The sequence below is a fragment of the Furipterus horrens genome, unplaced genomic scaffold, assembly GCF_987537825.1.
Source record: "Furipterus horrens unplaced genomic scaffold, mFurHor1.1.pri manual_scaffold_6, whole genome shotgun sequence".
NCBI classification, from domain to species: Eukaryota; Metazoa; Chordata; class Mammalia; order Chiroptera; family Furipteridae; genus Furipterus; species Furipterus horrens.
Window position 1 is genome coordinate 50838907 of NW_028327176.1, and position 14561 is coordinate 50853467.

General features: G+C 41.6%; 1 protein-coding gene across 2 annotated transcripts in view; it reads left to right on the forward strand.

Moving 5' to 3' along the window:
* Positions 1 to 666: 666 nt before the first annotated feature.
* ANXA4 (annexin A4) overlaps positions 667 to 14561 on the forward strand; it is a 66110-nt gene continuing 52215 nt past the window's right edge. The window contains exon 1 of one of the 2 annotated variants that reach the window (XM_090281469.1): positions 667 to 749. The gene's annotated coding sequence lies outside the window, so the exon portion shown is untranslated. Of the gene's footprint in view, positions 785 to 14561 lie in introns of both variants that reach the window. The other variant, XM_090281470.1, reaches the window with a different exon arrangement.

Here is a 14561-nt window from a genome sequence, read left to right on the forward strand (position 1 = left end):
TAGATTGTATTATAAGGGGGGAATTCTGCTCCAAGGCCAGGTCCAGGAGCTGCTGACCAGTACAAAACCCTGGTAACTTAACAGTTGAAGAGAGAAAGATCTGGGGCTGCTGCTAACTCCATCTCCAAAGGTTTCCCCAAGGAAAGGAATTCAGTTTGCCTCAGGAGAGACGTGGAGCTCCTGGGAATTTCTGAAATGTCTGTTTTAATGTGCAAGAGGGAAATGTGCGATCCTGTTTTGATTTGTCACTTTTCCGGCCACAGGCTCTGCGTGAGCCCTGCAGTCGAAGAGAAAGGACAGCCTCTCAAGGGAGAAGCTTTGACTGGCGGCGGGACTCCTGGCTCCAGCGCGGAGCTAGGGGCCCTGGGGGTCAGGGAGAAGCCTGCGGACTCTCCGAGGTTGTAGGGTGTCCCGGCACCGGAGCCGCAGAGGGTACCGAGGCTCCGACAATGCCGCGCAGGAGCGGGGCTGGGCGGTGCCGGGCGGGTTGGGCGATCAGCACGCCAAGAGAGCGGGACCGCCGCTGCCTCCGACCTGGGAGCGAGACTGTCCCGGTCCCCAGCTCCAGGTGTGCTTTGCCCTGGAAGATTTTCCGGCCTCCTGAGTAGAGGGACAACCAGGAACTCGGGCTTAGTCTCCACCCCGAAGTGGGGCGGGCCCGCCCGGGATAAGATCGGCTGCCCAGCCCCGACGAGGGTGTGACCTCTGTAGCCGTTCCGGACAAGCGCAACCCTGTCTTGGCACGACCGGTAAGGGGACTGTGGACCGGGGGTCCTGCACTCAGGCAAGTGGGCGCGGGAGCTCAAGGGCGCCTCGCAGGGACGGCCAGGACTGCGCCGCGCCCCGGAGGGGGTTCCCGTCACTGGCCTGGGGGCGGTCGGGCTAGGGAGGCCCTAGTGGAGCGAGAGGCCGCGGGCCGGTACGCGCTCCTGGTGGACAAGAGGCAAACATGGCCTTTTTCCAGAGAGACCTCCAGAGCAGTTTGTATAGCTCACGGTTCCGATCGGAGGCCGCGGCTGTTATTTATGGGGTGCATGTGCCAAGCGCAGTGCTGGGTTTGGGCATTAAAAACAAAGGACTGAGTTCGTATTCCCTGGAGCTGACTCATTCCAACGACAAGTTTTACTTTTTAATTCTTTCCTTGCTCCTTTTAAGAAACTTACTTCTCCTACTTTCTTAACCTTTCTGTCCTTTTTGTGTATCTAATGCTCTCAACGCAATGCCTGGTACATGGGACTCTGTGATTTTTGTTATTTAACTTGTAATTATTTTGAGATCCGTGACTTTAACCTGCCAGTGGCTCCGTCTCTTTTGTCATGGCTTTGACCAGCTGGAGACTTTAGGACCAAAAGGTTATTGCTTTTCAACCATCTGCCCAACTTCTGTGGGAAGAATGGATAGGATCTCCTCCACTAAATGATCCATCCCATTGTCCATCAATTCTAGAAGCTTCCACCTCCTCCTTACCTTGCAAGTGACTCTACTGATAGCCAAGTCAGGGACTTCTCAGATGACAGAGAGACAGAAGAATAAGCAGGAGAGGAAGGGGACAGAATTTAGAAAATGGATAACCATAGCCACCCAAGACCTGCTTATTTCACAGAGCCCTGTCTGGCCAAAGACGGGTCCCCTACGTTGATCTTAGGTCAGATTTCTATTGCTTTGGGGACATACACACATAGACACAAGCATGCACACACACCTACTGAATCGAGGGTGTCTGTGAATTTCCCTCCTAGATGTTCTCGCTTTTGTTAAGGGTAATTTTTCTCTGAAAGCAATTTTAAAAACAGTCAAGTTGGACCACAGCAGCTCTCAGCATCTGAAGACTGAGCCTCCTGGTCATCCCCACACTCATATCTTGTGGCTGGTTTCTTTGCTTATGTCTAGTCACTCATTTGTCTTCCCTATCTTGCTCATCTGCTTGTAGACTAAGCCTGCTCCTCTCCAAGGGAAGTGGAGGTGAGGGTAGGCACTGGGGGATGGTAGGTGCTATGTCAGGGAGTACCCAAATCTTCAGAATAAATAGGAGAGGGGTGGTTTCCTTGGGTGTCAACTTTACCCAAATATTTGAGGATAAAAGCAGTTTTTTATAGTCACAGACATATTTTGGAGTAGAACTCAAAACTTAGATACCTTTTTAATATAACACAAGAATCTTCACACAATTTTTGCTTGGGTTTGGGGCTGTGATTTGGCCCAAATCTAGCCCTGAGGGTTTGCTTCCACTGCAATTAGGGCTACTCATGGTAGCAGTTTGATATGTGTGCCAGTGTCTTCCCTGGAGGGACTTTGAATAACAATGATCATAGGTTACTCATTCAATCTTTGTTTCAGCCTGAGATGGGGTTATTAACCTGGTTTTACAGATGATGATCCCAAGGCTCCAAGTTGTGGTCCTTGGTCAAGATCAGACCACTAAACAGATTTAGTCTCTGCCCTACTGTGGCTCCATCAGTGCTTGGTTCATAGTTATTTGAGGTTTGGATTTGTGACCTCCTGACTTATTAACAACATCTTCACCAAATATTTTTCTCTTCCTCTTTAACTTTACTCTTGTCAAGCTGACATGTGAGATGTGGTTAAAAGAACTGGAGCTGTTTCCACTAGAAAGGGTAGATTGAGGTGGGTGTGGGGACACATGTTAATGGCCCTAAATGCATGACGGGCTTGGCATGTGGATATGGGAATCAACTCACTCTTTGTGGTGCTAGGCAGAGCTAGGTAGGAGTTTTTTGGATAGTAGCTTCTGGTTAAATTCAAGGAAGTGACTTTGAAACCTGTAGGCTGGGTAGGCTTGGAGGTTGCAAGAGCTCTCTCACCAGGGGTATCTAGGCAGACGTATCCACAGCCCCTTTCTGATGGAGATGTGAAGGATAGAAGGCTCAATTAAGAGGACTTCTAAAGCCACAGTTTCCAACCTTCAGGTACATCCCCCAGGAAGCTTGCAGAACATGCAGATTTTTGCCCCTCTCCTAAAAATTCATATCTAATATGACAGGGTGGGAATCAGAAATCTACATATTTAAGAGGCTCCCTGGATGATTGGAATTCAGGTGTATCTTGGACCTTGCTTTGACAAACTAAGCTTTAGAAACACGTATATAAATATGTGCGTGCTTGATAAATAAAGCATTAACAAAAACATAGGCCTGTCATTATGCTATAAACTCTAGGTAATGTGGTAAATGCTGAAATTGTCCCCGTTCTCAAGCTCTTTATCATCTCTTTAGTATACCTAACATCATACCCCATAGTTTTACAGTGCTTAATACTTCTAGACCAATTTGGATCTCCAACAAGTGTTTTTTGTTTGCTTTTAAATTAATTGAAACTGAGATTACTACATTAAGATTAATTTCCCTAAGATAATTAAGTACTAGGGGTGTAATGTACTATGCAATGACAATAGTTAACACTGCTGTATGATATATAAGAAAGATGTTAAGAGAATAAATTCTGAGTTCTCTTCAAGAAGAGAAAAATAGTTTTTCTTTTTCTCATTTTTAAAAACCAGATCTATTAGATGATGGGTATTGGCAGAACCTAGTACATGGAAATCAAACAAATAAAAATAAAGTTTAATTTCCCAAGGAATTCAGGATTTCTATTTAAGGCCTATTGTTGGTTTTTTGGGATTAACTTGCTGGTGTTCAGTTGCATTTGAACTGGACTGAGAGCTGTTGCTATGGAAACCTGAACCACCACCTCTGAAAAATTCTTTTTAAAGGTTTAAGATATTTGAGGTTAGGAAATGGCCATACTGCTTCTTGGTCCAGATCACTAGACATAAAAATCAAAGTGAATGTTTTATCCATAATCAGCAGCAGAGATAAATTGCAGGTAAAGGCCAGACTAAATTACTCTGAAAAAGACCTTTATTCTTTTTTACCCCTTTTGCAATTTTAATACTAAATCAGTAAATTTAAAATAGATATTAAAAACCATTGTTTCTTATTAAAATGTCAAGTTCTGGAAAAGACCTTTATCCTTCTGCCTAAACACTATTAATCCTTTAAGGCCTAGACATAATGCAGCATGAGCATCTTGACTTCTAACAGAGAGACAAAGGACCAAAGAGTCACTGTGGATTCGAAACTCTGGTTTAGGGCACTCACCTCCTCGCTTTCAAGAGTTAACAGTAAGTTATATCAGAAATTAATGTAGAGAGACCCTGTGGTGAGTGGGAACAAGGTCCCTGGCTTATGTGTAATGAGCCATCTCCCCTGGAGGAGGTCCTTTATAGGTATAAGCCCAGTGGTATAATCAGCCCTAAGCATCCTCCCTCTCACTCCTCCAGGGGGCTCAGGAAGGCATTTTCTGGGCCCAGCTTAGCTACAATTTCTGCTACTCTTGCTTTTAGATGCTATACAAGGACTTGTTGACTCAGTGGTTCTTATCCTTGTTAGAGTCACAGACCCCTTTGAGAATCTGATTAAAGTCTTGAATCCTGTCTCAAGAAAAACACACATTTGACATTTTTAATACAGTTTCAAAGGGTTTATGGATACCCTTCTAAACCCAATCATGGACACCTAGCAGATATGTAGACATCAAGAATTGCCCTGGCCCTGGCCAGGTAGCTCAATTGGTTGGAGCATCATCCCACACACCAAAAAGTTGTGGGTTCAATTCCTGGTCAGGGCTTATACGTAGGTTGCACATTTGATCCCAGGTTGGGGCACATATGGGAGGCAACTGATCAATGTTTCTTGCATTGATGTTCCTCTTTCTCTCTTTCTCTCCCCCTTCCTTTCTCTCTAAAATCAATAAACATATCCTCAAGTGAGAATAAAAAAAAAAAATAATAATAGCTGTAGACTTGCCCAGTCTGTTGGCTTCAATGCTGATGGCCACTACCCTCATGACATCACAAATGACATCAACAGTGGTGCAGTGGAATGTCCAGCTAGTTAAGAACTACAAAAGGAAAATATTTCATTTAAAGATGATTTGGTATCTCTTCTCAGCTTTTTAGCTAAGATCAAGTGATAACAAAAAAAATTCTCTAAAATTGGGCAGAGTTTGTGGAAATTTTAAAAAATGCATTTACCTTTGTTCCAGCAATTTAAATTCTAGGAATTTATTCCAAAGATATACTTGGATCTGTATGTAGAGACATATGTACAAGGGTATATTCATTGCAGCCTTATTTGTAGCAGCAAAATGTTATAAAGGATCTAAATATTGGCAAGAGACTGATTAAATTATGTAATATCCATGCAGTGCAATATTATGCAACTCTTAAAAGGTAATGCAGATTGGCCCTGGCTGGTGTCACTCTGTGGATTAAGCACTGGCTTGTGGACCAAAGGGTTGCTGGTTCAATTCCCAGTCAGGGCACATACCTGGGTCGTAGACCAGGTCCCTAGTTGGGGGTATGTAAGAGACAACCACACATTGATGTTTCTGTCCCTCTCTTTCTCCTTCCCTTCCCCTCTCTCTAAAAATAAATAAATAAAAATCTTTTTAAAAAGGTAATGCAAATTGATAGAAATAGATATAGGATGATATCAAAGATACTTTTTTTCTTAAAAAAGCAAAATGGAGTTTTGCACGGTATGCTACCATTTCTGTAGATAAAAATGATAGAGGCAAACTTCTGGCCAAGATGGAGGCATAGGTAGACACAATCCATCTCTCTCCACAACTAAGAAGGAGTACAACTACCTCAAAACCAGAGACAACCAGAAGTTCCAGAAAATCAAGCTGCATGAAGTCCAAAAAACAAAGATATAAAGAAGAAATACTCATCCAGACAGATAGGAGAGGCGGAGCCGGGGTGGAGAGGACATGGTAAGATGACAGTAGCAGCGGTGGCAGTGGCAGGCCAGCAGAAAGCACAGTCACACATTTTAAAAAGTCGGGAGGGACACCTGGGGAGTGCTCCCAGCACCAGACCAGACCATGCAGCTCACGGTTCCTGCACCTGGGAAAATGAAGCCTCATTGCTTCTGACTGTGCAAACCAGTGGGGGTTGGGGCAGAGGAAGAAACTGCCAGTCTCTCAGTAGAGTCTGCTTGTTTAAAGGTCCTCCATGGTCCTGGAACATCTGCAGACCCACCCACTCTGGGAACAAGGGCCAGGGCAACAGCTAGAGAGGCACCAGTCCCATACGGAAGTGGGAGAAGTGGTTGGAAAAGGGGTAAGCATTGAGCAAGTGGCATTGTTCCCTCTCAGACTCCTCCCCCACATACAGTGCCACAACATGGTGAACCGGGTCACCGATACTGACAAATACCTAAGGCTCTGCCCCTTATAATGTAAAAGGTGTGACAGCTCTACCTAAGAGAGAGAGGCAAACAAACACAGGAGCCTGTCAAGATGAGGAGACAGAGAAGTATGGCCCAAAAGAGGGAAAGGATCAAGGTTCCAGTGGGATAACTAAGTGACAAGGAGATAGACAACCTAACAGATGAGGAGATAGTCAACCTAACAGGCACAGAGTTCAAAACACTGGTGTTAAATATGGTCACAGGCTTGACAGATATGCTTGAGTACAGCAAACGCATAAGAGAAGTGAAGGCTATGCTAAATGAAACAAAGGAAAATCCACACAAAACCAATGGTGAAGGGAAGGAAAATGGGGTTCAAGTCAACGATCTGGAACATAAGGAAGAAAAAACAGTCAGCCAGTAGAGAATGAGGAAACAAGAGTTGAAAAAAATGAGGAGAGACTTAGGAACCTCTGGGACAACTTTAAACGTCCCAACAGCCAAATCATAGGGGTGCCAGAAGCAGAAGAGGTAGAGCAAGAAATTGAAAGCTTATGTGAAAAAATAATGAAGGAAAATGTCCCATATTTGGCGAAGGAAATAGACATACAAGTCCAGGAAGCACAGAGAATCCCAAAGAAGAACACACCAAGACACATCATAATCAAAATGCCTAAGGTTAAGGATAAAGAGAGGATCTTAAAAGCAATAAGAGAGAAGAGGAGACTTACCTACAAAGAGGTACCTATAAGACTGTCAGCTGATTTCTCAAAAGAAACTTTGCAGGCAAGAAGGGACTGGCAGGAAATATTCAAAGTGATGAAAATCAAGGACGTACAAACAAGATTACTCTAGCCGGCAAAGCTATCATTTAGAATGGAAGGGCAGATAAAGTGCTTCCCAGGCAAGGTAAAGTTAAAGGAGTTCATCATCACCAAGCCATTATTATATATCAAAGGGACTTATTTAAGAAAAAGAAGGTCAAAACTATGAACATTAAAATGACAACAAACTCACAACTGTTAACAACAGAGTCTAAAAAATAAAAACAAAATTCAACTAAGCAAACCAGAATAGGAACAGAATCATAGGTATGGGGAATATTTGAAAGGTTATCAGCTGAGAGGTGGAAGGGGGAGGAATGGGGAGATGGTGCAGGGATTAAGAAGCATAATTTGTTGGTAGAAAATAGATAGGAGCAAGTTAAGAATAATATAGAAAAGAGTGAAGCTAAAGAACTTAAATGCATGATCCGTGAACATGAACTAAGGGGGGTGGAATAGCTGGAGGGAAGTGGGGTACTGGCCAGAGGGGAGCAAAGGGAAAAAAATTTTGGGACTACTGTAACAACATAATAAAATATACTTAAAAATAAAATGATAGAGGCTATATTATTATATGCTTGTTAATGTATTAAATATTCTGAAAGAATACACAGAAAAATTCTATCAGTGGTTGCCACGGTGTGGGGGGTGACGTTCTTACAGATATCACTATATACCTTTTTGTACTATTTGAATATTTGTATCATGTATTATTTATTTTATTCCTCACCTGAGTATATAAATTTTTAATTGATTTCAGAGAGAGAGCAAGGGAGGGAGGGAGAGAGAGATAGAGAGATAGAGAGAAAAACATCGATGTAAGAGAAACATCAATCGGCTGCATTCCGTACATTCCCTGACCCAGGATCGAACCCGCAACCTTGGTATGTGCCCTGACCAGAAATGAAACCCACAGCCTTTTAGTGTATGGCATGATGCTCCAACCATGTGAGCCACCTGGCCAGGGCATGTATTACCAATTTTTTAAAATAGAGAGTTACCAATATCACCTGCCCATTTTACCATTGTGAAGAGGAAGAATGAGACAGAGATGAAGAATATGTAATTATCAAATTTTCCAACCCCAAAATGAATACATGATATACTTTTTTATTTGAATACAAAGAGCTAATATGCCATTATGCTTCAGTTTCCAGTGGGATGACATAACAACCACTCATTCTTGTCTTACATTTCAATTGAATTATTTATTCATTTGGCTTATACTTTAAGCTGGTTCCTAGAAGAATGTAAGAAGCACTTCAAACAGCATGGTGGGGACAGCTTTGTATTTAAATGATCTGATTGGTTCTATATGTCTTTAGCTACAGCAGCAGAGAGAGGAGGTAGATGGGATAAGTCACAGCCTGTAGACTAGAGAGACCTGCTAGGGCAGGGCCCTTTGTCAGAGAAAATTCTAGCACTGATACCAGTTCATGGGGCACTGAGGGGTTTGGCCTTGACTCAGCGCCTGGAACTCCCTCTTCCTCTTCAGCCAGACTATACCTTAGTCCAGTGATTTTCAAACTTTTTCATTTCACGGCACACATAAACTAACTAAAATTCTGTGGCACACTGGAAAATATATTCTAAGCCTTTGTCAACTGAGAGCTCTTCGAATCTCTGGAGAGGGGAGGAGATGACTTTGTTGTTGTCCTCCCCCAGCCCCCACTACTCTGATAATAGCACATGCTGCTTTTGTCATGGGATTAGTTATATACCTGTTTTGTTTCTCTGACTAGCTTACATGGTCTTTGAGAGCAAGATCATATCTCCTCCTCTGTTTTTCTCACAATGTCTAGTACCTGATAGGAGCAAAATAAATATTGAAGTACAGAATCTGAGTGCCTGTACACAAAGTGACCTGTAGTTTTGGAATTGGGGTCTCATGCAGGGAACACTTGTGTGAGAATCAGGGTCTGGAACAGGGTGTGAGGAGAATAACTGGGGGTTCTTACTGAAACCTGATTAAATAAGGCCTCTGGAGTCAACCCAAGATTTACTCAAGCTTTATAGTCTAGCAACCCAAAAATCTGTAGTATTTCTCAACTCTCCCCAAGTGATTGTTGTGCACAGTAAAGTATGAAAAGTTTTTCCAGGTATGCTAGGCACTTGTAGTCTATATTAATCAGGATCTTTTTGAAGCCATCGCTTCAGACAAAGTGTTCTGACAATATCCTAGGCCAGCAGAAACTGGTAAATTGACAGGCTGACTCTTTTTCGAGGGAAATTATTTCTCAAAGCCTTTTGGTAGATTTGTCTGTATTTCTCATTGGCCAGAAGTGGTTCATTGGCTGCTCATAAACCATGCGTTGTAGTGGGAAGGGGTTTGCCTTGGAATGATCATTTCTCCTGGGGTGAGGCCCAGCTTCCTGGTTTCCCAAGCCTAGTTCCTAAATCCTTCAAGGTTCTTTTAATGAGGAAGAAAGCTATAATGCAGTTGACAGTTTGGCTAATGCGCGCAGAAATCTGGCTCTATAGTGACTACTATCTCAATTTTATGGCAGAATAAACTAGTTGTCATAGGTGCAGTTATACCTGGAGGGCAGGGCAGGGACTGGAATTCTGCCCTTTGTCTGGGATTCCCAGCCTGCCTCCTCCAGTGCTGAATAACACCAGGGAACACAACGTTCATTGAGTTAGATCTGACACTCGTTTTTTACTTAACTTTTGGCATCTGAATCCAAAAATGACCCCAGTTTTTCTCTATCATGTCAACTTTTTAAGGTACAGGGTACCATCCCTTTGTCCCAAAAATCATACAAAATGAACACACAAAGGAAAATAAAGAGAAAATTAACTGAATATACTGTTTATTTAGAGTTATTTTATTCACATAAAGGCTATATATTGTTACTGTAGGTCAAATTGTGTACAAGTAGTAAAGTTCTGCTACCAAACATACATATTAAGGTATTTTATCTTTTCAAACGACAGGCTAGGAAATGCCAAAATGAGATACTTGAAACAGTCTCCTTCAGTTGGCAGAGCTTTAACAAATTGCTTCATGAGACCCACTTTTGTGTACAGAGGTGGGAATATAATGTTCTTTCTGTCAACAAGTGGATCATGTAGAATGTTTGGATCACTAAGTTTGAGGTCAGATCTTGGAGGCCAATTTGACTCCACCCAATGCTTCTCATGAGCTCTGCTGTCCCATATACACAGAAAACAGGGATACTTGGTGTATTCACATTGCTGACCAAGAAGGAAGCAGACCATTTTAAAGTCAACACAGATGATCCAATTGTGCTTGTGATATTGCCACAGATCTATGATTCTCTTTATGTCTTCATATTCTTCATGAAAACAAACTGAATGGCCAATTGGGACTGCACCAAATAAATTGCCATTGTGGAGGAGGACACACTTCAAGCTCCACTTTGAGCTATCAATGAACAGTTGGCATTCAGTTCTGTTATAGATTGGAATTCCCAATTCCTACATTAAACCATGTATGTTATGGCAATACACAAAGCCACTGTCACTTTGAAAGTACTTCAGAAATGCACTTTCACTTGGTCGAAAGCAGGATGCCTTCTCTCCTTTTTCGAGCAAGCTTTTCTCATGCAGTCTTGATGCTAGGAGTTCTGAAGCCTTTTTGGATAGTCCCAAATCTTGTGCCAAATCATTCAACTCATGCTGATCAAATCCCTTATGAACTGAGTTATCTTCAATTTCAAAATCTTCATCATTGCTGTCACTTAGTTCTTCAGCATACTCCTGTTTTTTGAAAGAGGGTAGTTCAATGAAAACTGGCACTGGGATTTCAGCAGAATGAGGCACTGGCATATAGCTGATGATAGACTAGGATACTCTATTTTATATTTATTTTTCTTGTTATATCCTGACTTTTTCACTGTACAAAAGTAACAGTCACTTGAATGACCTCTGGGCTCTCACCAAACCATAGGTATACCAATTGGCAATTTATCACGTGTTCCCTTCATCCACATTTGTAAACTCTCGACACACTGCTTGCTGTAGTGTTGAATATGGCCGAGGACGCTGAAATTAAGTCCAGCAAGCAGGATGAGTGGCAAGCTACGCACGGAGGGCTGTGGCTCGCTCAGGCCATCAGCGATTATTCACGGCCCTCCATTCCTTTTATTGGGTTGCAGAAAAAAAATTTTTTTTGAAGTAACACTAAATAGAAACTAAAAGGGCTTACATGGTAACAAACATTCTTCCCACTAAAAGGAATAAACGTTAACCTATAGAGCTACAGAACTAAAAGGCTTACGTGATCCCACTAAGAGGGATAAACATTAACCTACAGAGCTACAGAGCAAAGCGGTAAATCACAAAGGTCCAAGGGTCTGTTCCACATCCGATATAGTCGCTAGGGGAGAGGAGACACTAATTTTCAAGCTTCTTTGTTCTTAGAGACTTGTAAACCAGCCCCCAAGAATCGTGTGCGAGTAAGGGTCCAAGGGTCTGCACCACATCCGATGTTATCATTATGGGAAAGGAGGCTTAGGTCTTCAGCCCTCTTTGTTCCCTTGATTCCGTTACCCAGCCACCAGGAGCCACGTGCAGCTGCTGGTGTCGGCAAGACTCGCTTGCAAGTTCTTGCAAGCTGAGGTCACAGGACACCTGGGCAGGGGGGCCCGCTTGCAGGCCCCCCCGGCAGAGGGCTTGTGACTTTCACCTACAGCTTGCACTCTTTGTGAGGGGCCCGAGACTTATCTTGATCACCAAGTTTTACTTTAAAATATGCAAAATGAGCTTGCCTGACAAATGCACTGATGTTTGTCCTTTGACTGGGAATGGTGAAACTGCCACAGATATAACAAAATGAACCAGGGTTGTTTAGGCACTTACAATGAGAAAAAGCAGAGGCAGACATGATCTGAAGGAAAGGAAATGAGTACGTATGTAAATAAAAAAATAAATTCTGCTAACTCTTTGTATACAGACAAGAACTTGGCCTATATTTGAATATGATTCACTATAGAGAGCAGCACACAACCTCTCACCACACTGTCTCATGTGTAACTGAATGGCCTAGACTAGTAAGGACCTGTCGCTGGTCTCCAAGGCCATCCCCCACCCCTCCCCACTCGAGGAGGTTTGCTCTCAGCCAATAGTAGAGCACTAGTGCTTTCCTCTATCCAGGCTTGATCCAGCCTAGAATGGTCACATTAAGATAAACTATAGAAAAAAACTTGACGGGATAGAAGAAAACTAACTGCAGTTTTGAAATCAGCACGCCTATTTAAGTCTAAAATAGCTGAAAAATCAAACTCAACAGGAATTATGTTAAAAATTGTTCTGCTGTGTAATCTCCTGTACAGTCTGCCAGCACCCGACAGGTGGGAAGAGAATTGAATTAGGAGTTTCACAGACCTTGTGAAATGACAGATCAGGCCTACCAGGAGTGATGCCCATTTGTGGTGGATGGTTTTGAGAACTCTGTACTGTTTAAGTGATCTTTGGCAAACATATTTCCTGAGTCATATTTATGCAGATTTTTAAAATAAAAATGATTTTTATTGTTCTATTACAGTTGTCCCAATTTTTATGCAGATATTTTTAATGTTAATGATATGACTCCCTCCCTCCATTAATATAATTTTTCATGGGTTTTTTGCTTGTTTTTGTTTTTTTCTCCATTCCCTTATAGTTTATGTAAGATCATGAATGGAATCTACACTTACAAAATACCCAATGGGTGGTTTGGGAATCTTTTTAGACATCAGTAGTCGGAATCTAGAAACAGATCAATCGTTCTCAAACTTGAGACTTCATGAGAATCACCTGGAGGGCTTCTTAAAAACCAAATTGCTGGTCCCTACCCCCAGAGTTTTGGATCCTGTAGGTCTAGGCTTGGGCCTGGAGAATCTGCACTTTTAACAAGTTCCTGGCTGATGCTGTTGTTCAGGGAACCACTTTCACAACAGCTAAGTTGTATGAACTTTTAGGTTGAAATAGCAGCCTGGATTTATTGAAAAGACAAACATGAGATTTTAATCTGCATATGGCACATTTTGTCCTTTCCAGGTTCCCTATTAAAGATGCACCAGGGCCTCCTGACCAGGGCTGTGCTTTGAGTGGATGGATTCCCGTCTGTTGCACTTTGGAATCTGGGCTAAGCTTATTCCTTGGGAGTGAATAGGTGGAGTGACATCCACATACTCTCCCTCCAGGCCAAGCATAGTTGTCTGGGCACCAAAGGTGGCCCTAAATATTGGTCTTTAAATCGGCTTTCACCTTAAAAAGAAATGAAATTCACATACATGCTCACACACGGATAAACCTTGAAAATATGCTAAGAGAAATAATCCAGACATGAAAGGACAAATACATGATTCCACATATATGAAGTACCTAGGATAGTCAGACTCATACAGATAGAAAGTAGAATGATGGTTATTAGAGGTGAGGGTGAAGGGGGGAAAGAGGAGTTAATATTTAATGGGTACAGAGTCTCTGTTTCGGATCATGGAAAAGTTCTGGGATTGGATAGTGGTGATGGTCGCACTACATTGTGAATGCAATTAATGCCACTAGATTATACACTTAGAAATGGTTAAGATGGTAAATTTCATTATATGTATTTTGCTATAGTTAAAAACAAATTATGAGGGGGGAGCAATGGGAGAGAAAGTGGGACAACTGTAATAGAAAAACAATAAATAAATTTTTAAAAAATATCTTAAAAACACAAATTATGCTTTTGTTAGGGTGGTCAGTAATGCAGGCTACGAAAGAATTCACAGAGAGAAGAAAGCATATGGCTGGCTGGGCTTTGGATATCCTTATAAATTTGGAGGACAATTGGAAATATTCATAATCGTCATAATCATACCACAAGGAATAGATCTAAAAAGTAAAATATCTACAAAGGTAATTACTATAAAGATTATTGTCATGGTATAAAAAATAACGTGAACAACCAATAGTAGGGACATTGAATAAATTATAATATATCAATATGATAAAGGAGTATAAAATTAGTAAAATGATAAATACTGTGTGTGGAAAATGGAAAGTTAAGAAGAGAGAGTAGAACACAAAATTATATACATACTATGATCACAATTGTGCTATAAGAGTGGAACAAACAGAAAATGCAAGTAGATGATCTAAGTTTCCATTGTTTTCAAATGTCCTTTACAATGCTTAAAGTTGACTTAATCATTTACAAAATAAAATGAAAGGAGGGAATAGATGATTGCAAAAGGCCTTATAGACTAAAATTCTATGAAAAGTTATTCTTTTCTATTTGTAGGCAGTGGACAGATCCATAATTTTCAGCCTCGAAATGGAAAATTCTACTTCTACCCATGTTCTTCTGGGTTTGGGAAACAAGTTTATTATACACTGAGGCAACTTAAATATTAACAGCTGAACAGAAGGAGAGGTTAATAGTAACAAGTAAAATTAGCACAGACTGCCCAGGGTCTGTACTTAATTGTTACCATCATTAAAATCCTGAAGTTGCTAAAGCAGACATTAAACCAGACAATAAATTTTCTGCCATGTACATTTTTTACTCTTAATATTAAAAATAAATAGA